The sequence below is a fragment of the Rhinatrema bivittatum genome, chromosome 1 (assembly GCF_901001135.1).
Source record: "Rhinatrema bivittatum chromosome 1, aRhiBiv1.1, whole genome shotgun sequence".
Lineage (NCBI taxonomy): Eukaryota > Metazoa > Chordata > Amphibia > Gymnophiona > Rhinatrematidae > Rhinatrema > Rhinatrema bivittatum.
Genome location: NC_042615.1, coordinates 187649023 through 187662557, shown reverse-complemented (window position 1 = coordinate 187662557; position 13535 = coordinate 187649023). Strand labels below are relative to the sequence as shown.

The 13535-nt window shown below is 47.1% G+C and overlaps 1 protein-coding gene across 3 annotated transcripts in view; it reads right to left on the bottom strand.

Moving 5' to 3' along the window:
- Positions 1 to 13535, bottom strand: part of ADGRA3 (adhesion G protein-coupled receptor A3) — a 462035-nt gene that overhangs the window by 157654 nt on the left and 290846 nt on the right. The window lies entirely within an intron of this gene.

Genomic DNA, 13535 nt, shown 5'->3' with positions numbered 1-13535 from the left:
AGCAGAAACCTTAGATCAGCAAATAAGGGACTCCTAAAAACACCACCAACGCACTCAAGTCAACTCACCTCAACCCAAAAAAGAGCAATCTCCCTTGGTAGCCCAAAACTTTGGAACTCCCTACCGACTAAGCTCAGAATTCAAGAAAACCTAAAAACCTTCAAAAAGGAGTTAAAAACGTGGTTGTTCAACAAAGCATACCAACTCACCCAATGAACAACTGAACATCATCGCCCTCCAATCCAACCTCATGAATAAATAAATTAAATTCATCACATCTAGATTTTCATACATAAGAAATGAAACAAAAAACTGAACTCAATTTTTACACATATTATCCCCTATGCTTAATAACAGTTTGTACTTTGCATCCTTTGTTTAACCCCCCTTATCCCTGTAACCTTATTTTGTAAACTGTTATGATGGCGTTATTTTGACGTTTCCGAATGACGGTATATAAAACTCATTAAATAAAAAAAAATAAAAATAAATATGAGAATGGGAATGGAAAGTGGGTAAGTAGATGGTTTAGTGATATGGAAAACTTGAAAACAGCTTTCCATGCAAGTACTTTCCATGAGAGATATCGAAGGTGAGAAGTGTCTAATGGTTCAAAGAGTGGAAATATTAGGTATTCAATGACCACAGTGACGTTCCACGGCACTGGTAGTTTCTGTTAGTTGGACATGGGCGCAATACTCCTTTCAGGAAACTTGAGACTAGTTTATGACCTGAAAAGGTTTCTCTAGTGAGATGAATGTGGAAAGCCGCTATAGCGTGTAAATGAACATGTAGTGAGGAAACAGCAATTTCCTTACTGTAGGGTAGATGAAGGTAGGAGAGAAACCGGTCAGGTGGGCAAGTTGACGGGTTCATACCTGTTGTTGAAACCCAAGAAGTGTAGCGTGATCACCTTTTGTAGTAAGTGAGTTAGGCTGATAGTTGTCTCGAGGACAGTAACATGTGATGAAGATCAGGAGAATGTTTAGGTGTTGATATGTGACTCGATTAATCCCCCTGCCGTGAGGTGTAGGGAGAAGAGGATGTAGGAGAGATCCCTTGTCCTGGGTGAGTAGCTGAGGGCTGCTGCTCAGTGGAATTTGGTTGCAGATTGATAGATGTAGTAAGTAGCTGCGCTCTGGTTGCATGGACGCAGTGGCGCGGTCTAGATCAAATTCGCTTGGTCCTCGATGCTTCTCTGGATCATACGAGATGAGTGGTATCGGAGGGCATACATGGTTGTGAGACCAACTGATGAGAAAAGCGTCTGGAGCGACACTCCGTGGCCTTGGGTAAACCGATAAGGTTTCCAGTTCTTGTAGTTCTCTGTTGCAAAGAGGTCGATGGAAGGATGGCTCCCCATTGAGAATATGTGTTGAGCCATGTTCTATTGTAAGTCACATTTGTGGGGATGAAATAGTCTGCTGAGCTTGTGGCTCTGGAGTTTGGAATTCTGGGTAGTGAAGTTGCTTGAAGAGAAATCAATCGTTGATGAGCCCACTCCAGTATCTAGACTGCCTCCTTGAAGAGGTTTCAAGAACCTGATCTTCCTTCGTCATTTATGTAGAAGTTTGAGATCCGGTTGTTGGTAATGAATCATTATTATCTTCACTCGTATGGAGTCTCCGAAGGCACGAAGGACGTTTCTCACTGCCTTGAGTCTAGTAAGTTTGTGTGCTAGGAACGGTCGTATGTGGTCCATAGACCCTGTGTCGATAATTGGCCTAGTTGAGCTCATGCACCCATGGTGAGTATTAACTGATGTTGTAAGGGGTTTTTTTTGTTTGTTTTTTTTTGGGGGGGGGGGGCAAGCCCGTTCGTAAAGTTGTCGGGAGTAGTCACCAATGAAGGTAGTTTGTTCATGCTGTTGATGAGGGTAACGGGGCATACAATGGATGGAGAAATTGAATCCATTGGTTCTATAGTTCCGATTGCCAGTGATGCATATGCAGGTGTGTATGCGGGACCATATAGATCAGTGGTTCTCAACCCTGTCCTGGGGACCCCCCCGGCCAGTCGGGTTTTCAGGATATCCACAATGAATATGCACGAGAGAACATTTGCATGTTATGCAGTGTATGCAAATTTTCTCTCATGCATATTCATTGTAGATATCCTGAAAACTCGACTGGCTGGGGGGGTCCCCAGGACAGGGTTGAGAACCACTGATATAGATGGATTTGTCTCAATGGTGCCTTGGCTATCTGTCAGGGACAGGCAGTCACTCAGGTAAGAAAAACATCATGATGCTATGTTGTCGGAGTACCTCCGTGCAATCCCTGGCGAGGATTCTTAAATCAGTAGGGACTCTGTTTAAGAATTCCTATTCCAGTTTGATGGAGGATATAGTCCTGCATGTCAAGCGGAGAAGTGTTAATAAAGGTTAGAGTGGGGGAAGGCAGCACAAGTGCGACGAAGATGAAAATGGAGAAATTGGTCTGTATAGAATTCCGAATGTTATGACAGAACAAGTAGAAGAGACTGCTTCCCACTAAAGGTGGTGGGAAATAGGAAGTGTAAGAAATCCCCCCGATGGCTCGTGGAAGCTGGCAGATATTCAAGAACACCACTGCTTTCCCTGCGAAATGAAAGCTGAAGTCGACACCAGTGGGTCAGGAAATGTAACATGATCAGTAGAAAGTCGTTCGATAACCAGTCTGATGAAGCAGGTACGGACAGAGACATGATTTGCTATTGTGCCGTACAGTCGGCGAGGATAATGTAAGGAAAGACTCGATCGTGTCCGTCGGCGTGGTACACATAAGAATGCGGGAAGACCAGGGTGGTCGGCATTCGACAGAATTCTGTGCTTGTTCCTGGCAAGAAATGGCAGGATGCACAATTATGGGGTTTTTTTGCTGTGGAGTTCATTGAAACAGCTTATCTTCATAGAAAATAGTATCGTGAAGTATCCCATGCTCTGGGAGAGAAACTTTAGAGACTGGAGTCCTGCATGGAAGATTACGGTTCAAAAAAAAATATAACTTTCTCCAGTAACAGAAATAGTAGTGCATACTGAAGTGCTCTTTTAGCTAAAGGTAAAACAGTCCATGTCCCCAGGTAGAGGGCTGGAAGAAGGTGAGACTTTTTTTTTTTTTTGGACAAACTTTGCGCGAATCAGAAAGACGGATTCGCCGAAGGAGAGATTTCACACCAAGAGGTGCAGTAGGGAGTGAGAAGCAGTCCTAGAGAAAGCCGCACACTGGCTAGGGGTATCTGAAGAAGATCTCCGAATGGGCCAACGGCGGAGGGAATTGGAGTCTTCCCATGTATTACGAGTCCTCAAAGATTATGCATGTCCCCATGCAGGGTCCTTAATACTGAAATGGAGCGGAGGAGTAGCCTAGTGGGCTACGAAGCAGGAGAGCAAGGTTCAAGCCTCACAGTCATTCCTTGTGAATCTGGGCAAGTCACTTTACCGTCCATTGCGTCAGGTACAAACTTAGAATGGAATTTCTCTGAGAATAGGGTAATACTCACTGTACCTGAATGTAATACTCTGAAGCACTGAAAAACGTAATAGAAATAAGAAAGAGAAGGATCCACTATACTGAAGGTGAGACCCATGATGGTCGGCGGGGCAATTGCATCACGTGGGATGCAGCCTCCTTAGCAGAGTGGTACTTGGCCATAGTATTACACACAGGCTGGCGCCACACTGCAGGGCTGATCTGTCGATGGTGCTCGATCACCTGCCGGTGTGCCCCAATTGATTTGGTGGCCAGCAGTCATGGAAGTGTGTTGGCATACTCGTAGGTGATTCAGCGAGTCTTCCCTTTTTTTACATTTTTTTTTGTGTCGCTGTGCGCATTGTGTTTCTCCACTCTTGGCGCGCACAAGGCGTCTGCGTACTCGTTGCTTTTCTCGGTGACCCGAAGTGTCTGTTCTGGCGTGCCCAGCGTCCGCGGCCACACTACCCATAGTAGATCCAAGCCCACGCCAATGGACGGCACGTTGCGGAACAGGGTGCCCTGATGAATCGGCAGAAGTGTTCTAGCACCTGTCTGGCGTGCTCATTGAGCCTTGTGCTCATAAGCCAGCTGTGTGGTGCAACCTTTATTTTATTTATTTTTTACCTATACATGCCTGGTGCAATTGTGTTTGCACGCTTTGTAGCTGCAGCGATGTCCTGGCATGTCTGGTGCCTCTGCCAACGCTCCGCCTCACTTTACTGTGGCTGGGTCTTGCGTCGGTGCGTCGGGTAGTGTGCCTTTGCGCCGGTACTCCCGGCACACCCGACGGCCTCTCCGGCGCACGTGCCAATGCTCCGGCTGCGCCGACCTCTATGGCACACGTGCCTATGCTCCGGCTGCGCCGGCCTCTCCAACGCATGCGCCTGGCTGCGAGCCTCTCCGGCGCACAAGGTCTCCTCGGCACTCCAGTACACACATCGGTGACCTTGGCGCTCCGGCGCACAGAACGATGGCCTTGGTAGTCCCAGCGTACGCCCTGATCTTTACGGCATGCTGGTGCGCGTGGATGACTCGGCGGGCCAAAAACTGAGGTAAATCAGTCGGCGTGCCGGCGTGCATATCCATGTCTCGGCCATGTCTAAATAGCGATGCCTCGGTGCACCGTTTTTGAATATGGCGCAGTTTTGCTTGGGTAGGCTGGTGAGTTCTCCAATGGCCGTGAGAAACGCCCCACCCCGAGTCTCTACTCGGTGCCACCCCGGGAAACCCGGGGGGCTAACTGAGGAGGCGAGATAAAAGGTAGCAAAATTGTTGAGAGTGGGGGAGGGGAATGCCCCGATATTGTAAGGAACCTCATGGGGGCAGTACTCCTTATGAAGGGTTTTTTTTCTTTCTTCTTTTCCTCTTCTTTTATGAGTATTTTACTCGTTGATTCTCTTCATCTCATTTATTCATCTTTTTTTTTTTTGAGGAGAAAGAGAGAGCTCCGTGCACCCTCTTGCGCAGAAAAAATTAGACTGAGGAACCTGAGGTGATCCTGTCAGGATACAGCGAGGAGGGAGTGCCTAGCTAAAAGATTTACCTAGACTTTGAGAGCTCTGCCACCTAGTGGCACGGCAGACGTACCCAGACAACATGGCTAATTCAGCTGCTTATCTACGTGAAAATCAGGAACACAAAGATAAGTCACAGGAAAAGAAGCAGGATCAGGAACAGCGAGGCAATCAGTTACTCAGGAGAGTTCTACCAATTGCCGAGGACATCTGAGGCTGGCCTGAGTTGGCCTTAAATAGTGGAGAGCCTGTGATGTCATCAGCAGGCGCCGCAATGGTTTTCCCGCTGAGGGCCCTTTAAATAGGGCTGAGTTGGGCGCGCCGAAGGACGCACCACTCAGCTGTTATGCTCTACTCCTCAAGAAGAGAGGAGTTAGCAATCTGTTACGAATTGGCTCTGCGGAGGGAGGAGTTTGCAAACTGATATGCTCAGCTCCTGTAGTGGGAGTAGTTAGCAATCTGTTAAGGTATAGACTGCGGAGTTGCAATCTGTTATGAATCTGTTGCTGAAGGCTCCTGATGGGAAGGAGTAGCAATCTGTTACCAGCGGAGTGCTTGGAGAGGGCACCCAGCTGTAGAGGAATGTAGATAGGTGGATCCTTGGGCTGATGGCAGATGACTGCGCCCCCAGGAGGATATCCTGAGAGGGACTACTGGTTAGGCTTGGGTATGGAGACAGACACAGATAATTCTTTTATTAGACAGGTTAGTAGAACCACCAGAGGTGGCAGTAGTGAGCTGATATGCCTGGCAGGGCTGAAGTCCCTCAGGTACTGGAACAGCGATCCCAGGGTTGCTAAGCTGTAGAGAAGCTATAGAAAGTGAGTAGACAGGGTATGCTGTGTTCATATCCAGAACTGGATAACAAAACTCACATAAGATCTTAAAGAAGCTCAGTAGCTGGAAAGGGTTAAGCCCTCGAGGAGCGAGTACCTGGTTCCAGGGAAAGCTCTGAGAGAGCGATGGTAACTCACAAATGTCTGTATCTGCGATAGCTTCCAGGCAGTAGAGAATCTTCAGAGTGTTCAGGAACGTGGGCCCTCGAGGAGCGAGTACCGGTTCCTATCTGCAATCTGAAATAAAGAAAAGAGAGCGAGGCCCCCAGGAGCGGGTACCCCTGGTAAGTCCGAGGAGGCAGAGTAGCTTGGACGAATCCTTGCTAACTCGATTCGTTAGCGAATACTGAGATCTTTTATATTGGAAGCGGATGACGTCATCTCAGGGGGACACCCCCTAGGTTCACGCCCTTGCTGGTACATACATCGGAGCGCTCGCCCTACGTCATCAGGCAACCGGATCTGCAGAGTCGTGCCGGTCTGGGGACGCCGGAGGGAGATGGCAAGAAGACGCCGTGGCATCTAACCATCCATCAGACCTGGAGGGAATTGCCACAGAGGTAAAGAGGGCGGAGTGAGGGCGTCGAGGAGCGACGGACGCAACAGCTGAGTGGCGTCCCTAGTGCAGCATTGTGCGGTGGCCAGACTAGTCTTTGCTCGGGGGCCTGCCGTGGCGTCGGCGACCCCCCTTGGCCTTAGGTGGAAGGTAAGAGCAGCCGGTTGCAGGTCGGACCCGTGACCAGTCAAACGCAACAAGGAAGATCTGCTGCATCCTTGTATGCTATGAAGCTCCTCAATCTTTCCCGCCCCTTTCCTTTGCGCACAGGGAGACATTTTGTCCCAGGCTGCACAGCTGGGCTGGTCATGGTCAGGACCTAAACACCGATAGCATTTGTTATGAGTGTCCGTCTCAGACAACAGGTGCCCACAAGGCAAACTTTATTTTATTTTATTTTTATTTATAGAATTAATAATTACAATGCCACATTAAATGACAAGAAAAGGCTTAAAGAATAACAGTAAATATTATAAAAGAAAACACAATTGAAAGAAACACAAATGTTGAGATTACTTACCTGATAATCTCGTTTTCCTTAGTGTAGACAGATGGACTCAGAACAAGTGGGTATAGTGTGCTCGTGCTAGCAGTTGGAGACGGATCTGATGTCAGCAAGGGTACATATACCCCCACAGGAAGTGAGGCAATTCAGTAATCTTCCTTGCAAAAGCTGTTATGGATATATGTGTACTGACGATCAATGAAATAGTGAAACAAGATTCCCCTGACCGATTGATAGTAGCTGGAGACCACCAGCATTCCCAACCGGAAGGCGTCGACACCTGGCAAAGGGGACGCTCTTATGTAAGAAAATGACATGGCCTACCTTGAATCGGTGAAACCCATGTATACCGGCAGCCGGGCGGGATGCTGAGTCCATCTGTCTACACTAAGGAAAACGAGATTATCAGGTTATCTCAACATTTCCTAGCGTGTAGCCAGATGGACTCAGAACAAGTGGGATGTACAAAAGCTTTACTCCCGGACTGGGCAGGAGGCTGCCTGAGGACAGCGTAAGACTGCCCTCGCAAATGTTGTGTCCTCCCTGGCCTGGACATCTAGACGGTAAAACCTGGAGAAGGTATGGAGGGAGGACCATGTCGCCGCTTTACATATTTCTGCAGGCGACAGCATCCTAGATTCCGCCCAAGATGCTGCTTGGGCTCTGGTAGAATGAGCCTTGACTTGTAGAGGTGGTGACTTCCCGGCCTCTACGTAAGCCGCTCTGATAACTTCTTTAATCCAGCGGGCGATGGTGGGCCGAGAGGCCGCTTCTCCTCGTTTCTTCCCACTGTGAAGGACGAACAGATGGTCCGTCTTTCGTACTTCTTCTGTCATTTCCAGATATCTGGGCAGCAATCTGCCGATGTCGAGATGGCGTAGTAAATGCCCTTCTTCTGATTTCTTCAAACCCGCCGTGGTTGGCAAGGATATGGTTTGGTTGAGGTGAAATTGTGAGACTACCTTAGGCAAGAAGGATGGAACCGTGCGAAGATGGATAGCCTCTGGAGTGATCCTAAGGAAGGGATCATGGCAGGACAGCGCTTGTAGTTCCGAAATACGGCGTGCTGAACACACAGCCAGCAAGAATACCATCTTCAAAGTTAGAGAACGGAGAGACAGGCCCCGAAGGGGTCTGAAAGTTGATTCCGCGAGGAAATCCAAAACTATGTTGAGGTTCCACAGGGGCACTGGCCACTTCAGTGGTGGACGAATGTGCTTGACTCCTTTCAGGAAGCGGAAAACATCTGGGTGCGTGGCAATAGTCTTGCCGTCCCTCCGGGGACCGTAGCAAGACAGCGCTGCCACCTGAACCTTGATGGAGCTGAGGGAGAGACCCTTCTGAAGTCCATCTTGCAGGAAATCCAAAACAATAGGGATTGTGGTCGCATGTGGATTGGTGCCATGAGTGTCGCACCAGGCTTCAAATACTCTCCAGATCCTTACGTAGGTGAGGGATGTGGAAAACTTGCGAGCTCGGAGGAGTGTATCTATCACCAGCTCCGAGTAACCTCTTTTCTTCAGCCTAGCCCTCTCAATGGCCAGACCGTAAGAGAGAATTGAGCCAGATCCTCGTGGAGGATGGGACCTTGACGTAGCAGGTCCCTGAGAGGAGGCAGGGGAAGGGGCTCCCCTGCCAGTAGTCTTCTCATGTCCGCGTACCAGGGTCTTCTTGGCCAGTCTGGTGCCACTAGAAGAACTAGGCCCCGGTGCTTCTGAATCTTGTGGATAAGGATGCCCAGCAGGGGCCACGGAGGAAAGGCGTATAGCAGGGTCCCGGGAGGCCATGGCTGAACCGGGGCGTCGATCCCGTGAGCGAACGGATCTCTCTTGCGGCTGAAGTATCTGGGTACTTGAGCATTGGACCTGTCCGCTAGTAAGTCCATGTCCGGAATCCCCCACTGATCCACAATCATCTGGAAGGCTGTGGGCGACAGCTGCCATTCCCCCGGATTTAGGCTTTCTCTGCTGAGGAAGTCTGCCGTGGTGTTGTCCTTCCCGGCAATGTGGACGGCGGAGATGTCCTGAAGATTCGCCTCTGCCTAAGCCATCAGCGGGGCTATCTCTAGGGACACCTGTCGGCTTCTGGTTCCGCCCTGACGGTTGATGTATGCCACCGTGGTGGCGTTGTCGGACATCACTCTGACTGCCCGGTTCCGCAGTCTGTGAGCAAATTGCAGGCAGGCTAACCGGACCGTCCGTGCCTCTAGACGGTTGATGTTCCACCCTGACTCTTCTCTGTTCCACCGCCCTTGTGCGGTGAGCTCTTCGCAGTGTGCTCCCCATCCGCTCAGGCTGGCATCTGTGGTGAGCAGAATCCACGTGGGGGAGGACATCTTCGACCCCCTGCTCATGTGGTTGGACTGCCACCGGACCGAGGCCTAGACCTCCGAGGGATCGCAGAAATCACCCCGGGAAACTCAACTGGGGGAGGGACCCGAGGGTATCACCGCAGGAGTGCGGGGCTGGATGTTCCTGTAGAAATTTAGTAAGTAGAATATAGAAAGTAGAAAATAAAAAATAGTATTGGAAAACACGCTCAGCGAGCGTACAGGCTCTCCAAACTGCTTTGGAGACGGAAATTACTGAATTGCCTCACTTCCTGTGGGGGTATATGTACCCATGCTGACGTCAGATCCGTCTCCAACTGCTAGCACGAGCACACTATACCCACTTGTTCTGAGTCCTTCTGGCTACACGCTAGGAAAACATCTCCAATAATTAGCCATAGTTCACAATAATATATAGGGGGCAGGGGTGTAGGGTGACTCATAAGGCATAGGGAGAGATAGAAGCAAAAAATATAATAAAGAAACAAAGCAATAACTTGCTACATAATAGTGATTTTTAAATCAATTTTGAACACCACCATTAGATAGTGAGAAAGGAGATTTCTTCTGATCCAAAAGGAAATGAAGTTGGTCAGGAAAAAAGAAATGATATCTGTTATCAGCATATGTAACTACACACTTGCACGTCTTTCTGAACAAGAACGTAGCTCCTAGGGAAAGGCATTCCTGATGCATTACAAGAAAAAGTTTCCTTCTCAACTGAGTACTTTTGACAACATCCAGCTAAATCCAGATACGATTCCCATAGTGCCACAAACAGGCCAGGTTTTCAGGATATCTACAATGAATATACATGAGAAATGTGCATGTATGTGGTACTCGAGGGCTGGAGTTCACTAGCACCGATATAGGAAGACCATTCCCCACTCTTCTAGGAGATGGCAGAAAAAAGGATTTGCTTATGTTATGTTAGCTTTATTTATTTACCTATAGGTGGACAAGCTTCATCAGGAATTCCAAGGACTTCAATGAAATATTTCTTAAGTGTTTCCTTTGTAGGAATCCCTTGGAGCTTAGGAAAACTTTAAAAATGCAGATTTAGACGTCTTGAAACGTTTTCCAGTTGTTCTATTTGCCTATGGATAGAATTCTTAACTTGTATTAAAAGTGGTATTCACTTTCTGAATATATTGTACTTGTTTTTCCACGTCCACAACCTTAGATTCAATGCCTTGAAGCTTTTGTGAATGAATTTCCCGAAGTTCTGAGATTTACTTCACTAATAAGCCGATATCTGATATGCAGCTATTTATGGCAGAGACCACGCTTATCAAATCTGAGCAGGCCTTACCAATAGTTGCGAGGGGCAACTCAGGAGAGAGGAGAAACAACCATTGCCAGCTTCAGTATCATGCACGGAGAAGCCGAAAAGCAGTGTCTCTCTGTTTCCTCCAACAAGGTTGATATCCAAGCTAGGTAAAACTACTCTGGCCATGCTCATCCACCCCGTCGCTGAAGAACCAGTCGCATAATTCTCCTGCGACGGGTGTGACACCACACTGTTGGGGTTGCCCGTCTGAAGTAGAGGGATGTACTCAGGGCGACAGAGTAACATCCAGTGGAGTCTGCACTCCCTCGTTAAACTCAACAGACTTTGCATCCCCTATATCCAATGATTGGTTGAAAACTGAACCTCAGGTAAAGAGGGGTAATTGCCTGGACTTTCCTTTCCTCTTCAGCATTGCAGCTGAAAAAGTGAATGTCAGCAATGCTACAGCCTAGCAAGCTGCCATCTTGACTCCGCCCCCACATCAAGGGTGGGCTTTGAAGCTGCATACTGCCTTTTTTGACTCAATTTTTTAATTTTCTTCATTGCTCCCTTTTTTTTTTTTTGAAAAATGTGAACTGAATAGAAAGTGCTGTTGGGGGCTGCCAAAGCAGTGAGGAAAGGTCAAAAACAGAAAAATACTGGAGAGAGAGAGAGAGAGAGAGAGAAGTCCATCTGTGCCTCAGTGAGGACAAAAAAAAAAAGACAGGGATCTCAGAGGCAACAGTCAGTGGGAATTCCCGCACATGTTCAGTACAGCAAAAGCTCTAGGAGCTAGGAGAGGTCTGGTTCAGTGCCACCAGGGGGCGTCACCCAAGATCAGGGCTAATTCAGCCTGCTTATCAATGGAAAACCATTTTTGGATGATTTTGGAGTGAAAACTGTTAAACTGGCTCTTATTTTTGGGGTATTTGATTACTGTAATGGTTTATTAGTTGGGCTACCTAATATTTTGATGAGATTACAATTGATCTAAAACAGTGCTGCAAGACTGGTATGCGGGAAGACTTGTTGGGAGAGAGTGTCTGCGCTACTGACTTCTCTGCACGGGCTTCCAGTGGCAGAAAGTGTCAAATTTAAATTACTCTCACTCACTTTTTGGTATATGTACTGATGGGATGAAATATATGGCTGCAAAGTTGGCATGGCAGAAACTTAATTGTGTCCTTGAGGCTGCCCAAGAAGTTTGATTAGTGCTTGTAAATGATCATAAATTTAGATCTGGTAAAGGGATGAAACACACTTTTTCATCTGTGGATCCTCGGGCTTGGAACTCTCTACTGGCTGTTATTGGAATGAAGCAAACTATTTAAAAATCAGGAAATGAATTAAGGCTCATCACTTTCCTTTTTAGTGGGAAGAGCTAAGGTGTGGTCGGCTGATACGTAAAGCAGGGGTAGCATGGAGAGAAAATACTATATTGTAAACTTGAACACACAGAAGTCAGTATTTAGACATAGCCGGCTAAGTAAGTTAGCCAGATAAGACTCATCTACCTAACATAAAGGAATATTCGGCTATGCTGCTGAATATCCCCGTATTTACTGCTACTTAGCTGGATTTAACAGGATAAGTCTGAATATCGCTGCTTATCTGGTTAAGTTTGCAGGATATGTGGCGCTGCCCAGTTATGCCCCTGCCCACCACCCACTATCTGGCTAAGTGGCAGCTGCTGAACATGGATATTTAGAGGCCGCCACTTCGCTGGATAAATCCAACTTATCCAGCTAAGTAGTGTTTGAATACCAGGCTCACAATCTTTTAAAATTCTGCAGACTTTATTTGTTCAGAGAACACAATATAACATTGTTTTGTCTAATAATTTATAATACAATACAGAAAAAAGTTATTATTCAAATTGTAAATTTTTTTAAATATTTTGAGCTAAATTTTCCCATCATATGCCTGGCCCGCCAAACCTTTTTTGCCTTCCCCCAAGCTCAATGACCCTCCCTAGCTCTCTACCCCTTATGGCTTGAACCTCTTCCCCATACTTGATCTCTCTTACCACTCAAGTCAATCTCTCCTGTTTGCTCACTAACCTACCACTCCCCAGCTTTCTCTCTGCCTCAGCAGACTGAACCAGATTTCTATTTCTCTTTCTACACCCACCCACCAGGAAGACTCTCAGCTCAGTCTCTCTGACACTGATCCCAGTCGCCCAGTTCTCTTTCTCCCCATCTCCCAAGCAAGTCTCTTAGTTTTCTTTTCCTTTCATCAGATTTGATCCTTCTTCCCGATCTCGACCCTTAGCTTCCTCTCTATGCCATCCAACAAGGCTTAAACCACTCCCCAGCTCCCTTCTGCTTCCTTCAGTTGTCTCCTGACTCCAGTAAGACCCCTCAGCTTTCTCTATGACTGCTCCCCCTGAATTTGCCCTTCCCCCAGGCTTAACTCCTTGGGGCAGACAGAAAGAAAGCTCCTTCCCCAGATCTCTCCCCCTTACCCAAGCAAGACTCCTCAATTTCTGTTTTCCTGTCTTTAGCAAGATCCCACTCTATCCCCCTCCAAGTTCACTATCTTTCATTCAGGATCCATTAGACCCCCATTATTCCCTCCTTTGTTTGGATCAGGCAAATCAAGGTTGATTCTACAGCATCAACTCTTCAAGCCTGTGTGAGCCAACATTGACTCTCCCAACTCTTTTGGTCCATAGAGGCTAGAACTTTTCTCGCTTCCAGTTCATTGACACTAGTTCTTCCTCTTTCGGCCCCTGCAGACCTCCACAACCATGGCTGTTGCTTCCTGGTTTCTGTATCTAATTCTGTGGGGCAAAGATGTGATTTTATACCTTTTAAAAATATCAGTGCTTCAAACATTATTAATTTGGTCAGAACTATCAATTTTCACCATTAGTTATACCAAACATTTATAATTTTGTCATATTTTATGCAAAGAAAAAACAAACTGTGGCAAACCCACCACAAACAGAAGCAAAATGCAGAAGATAAATAGTAGCTAGAAACTAAATATAAAGAAACATGAATAAACCAAATACATAATTTTAATATATATACACAACACAATACAACATAATAAATTCAAATTTCAATTA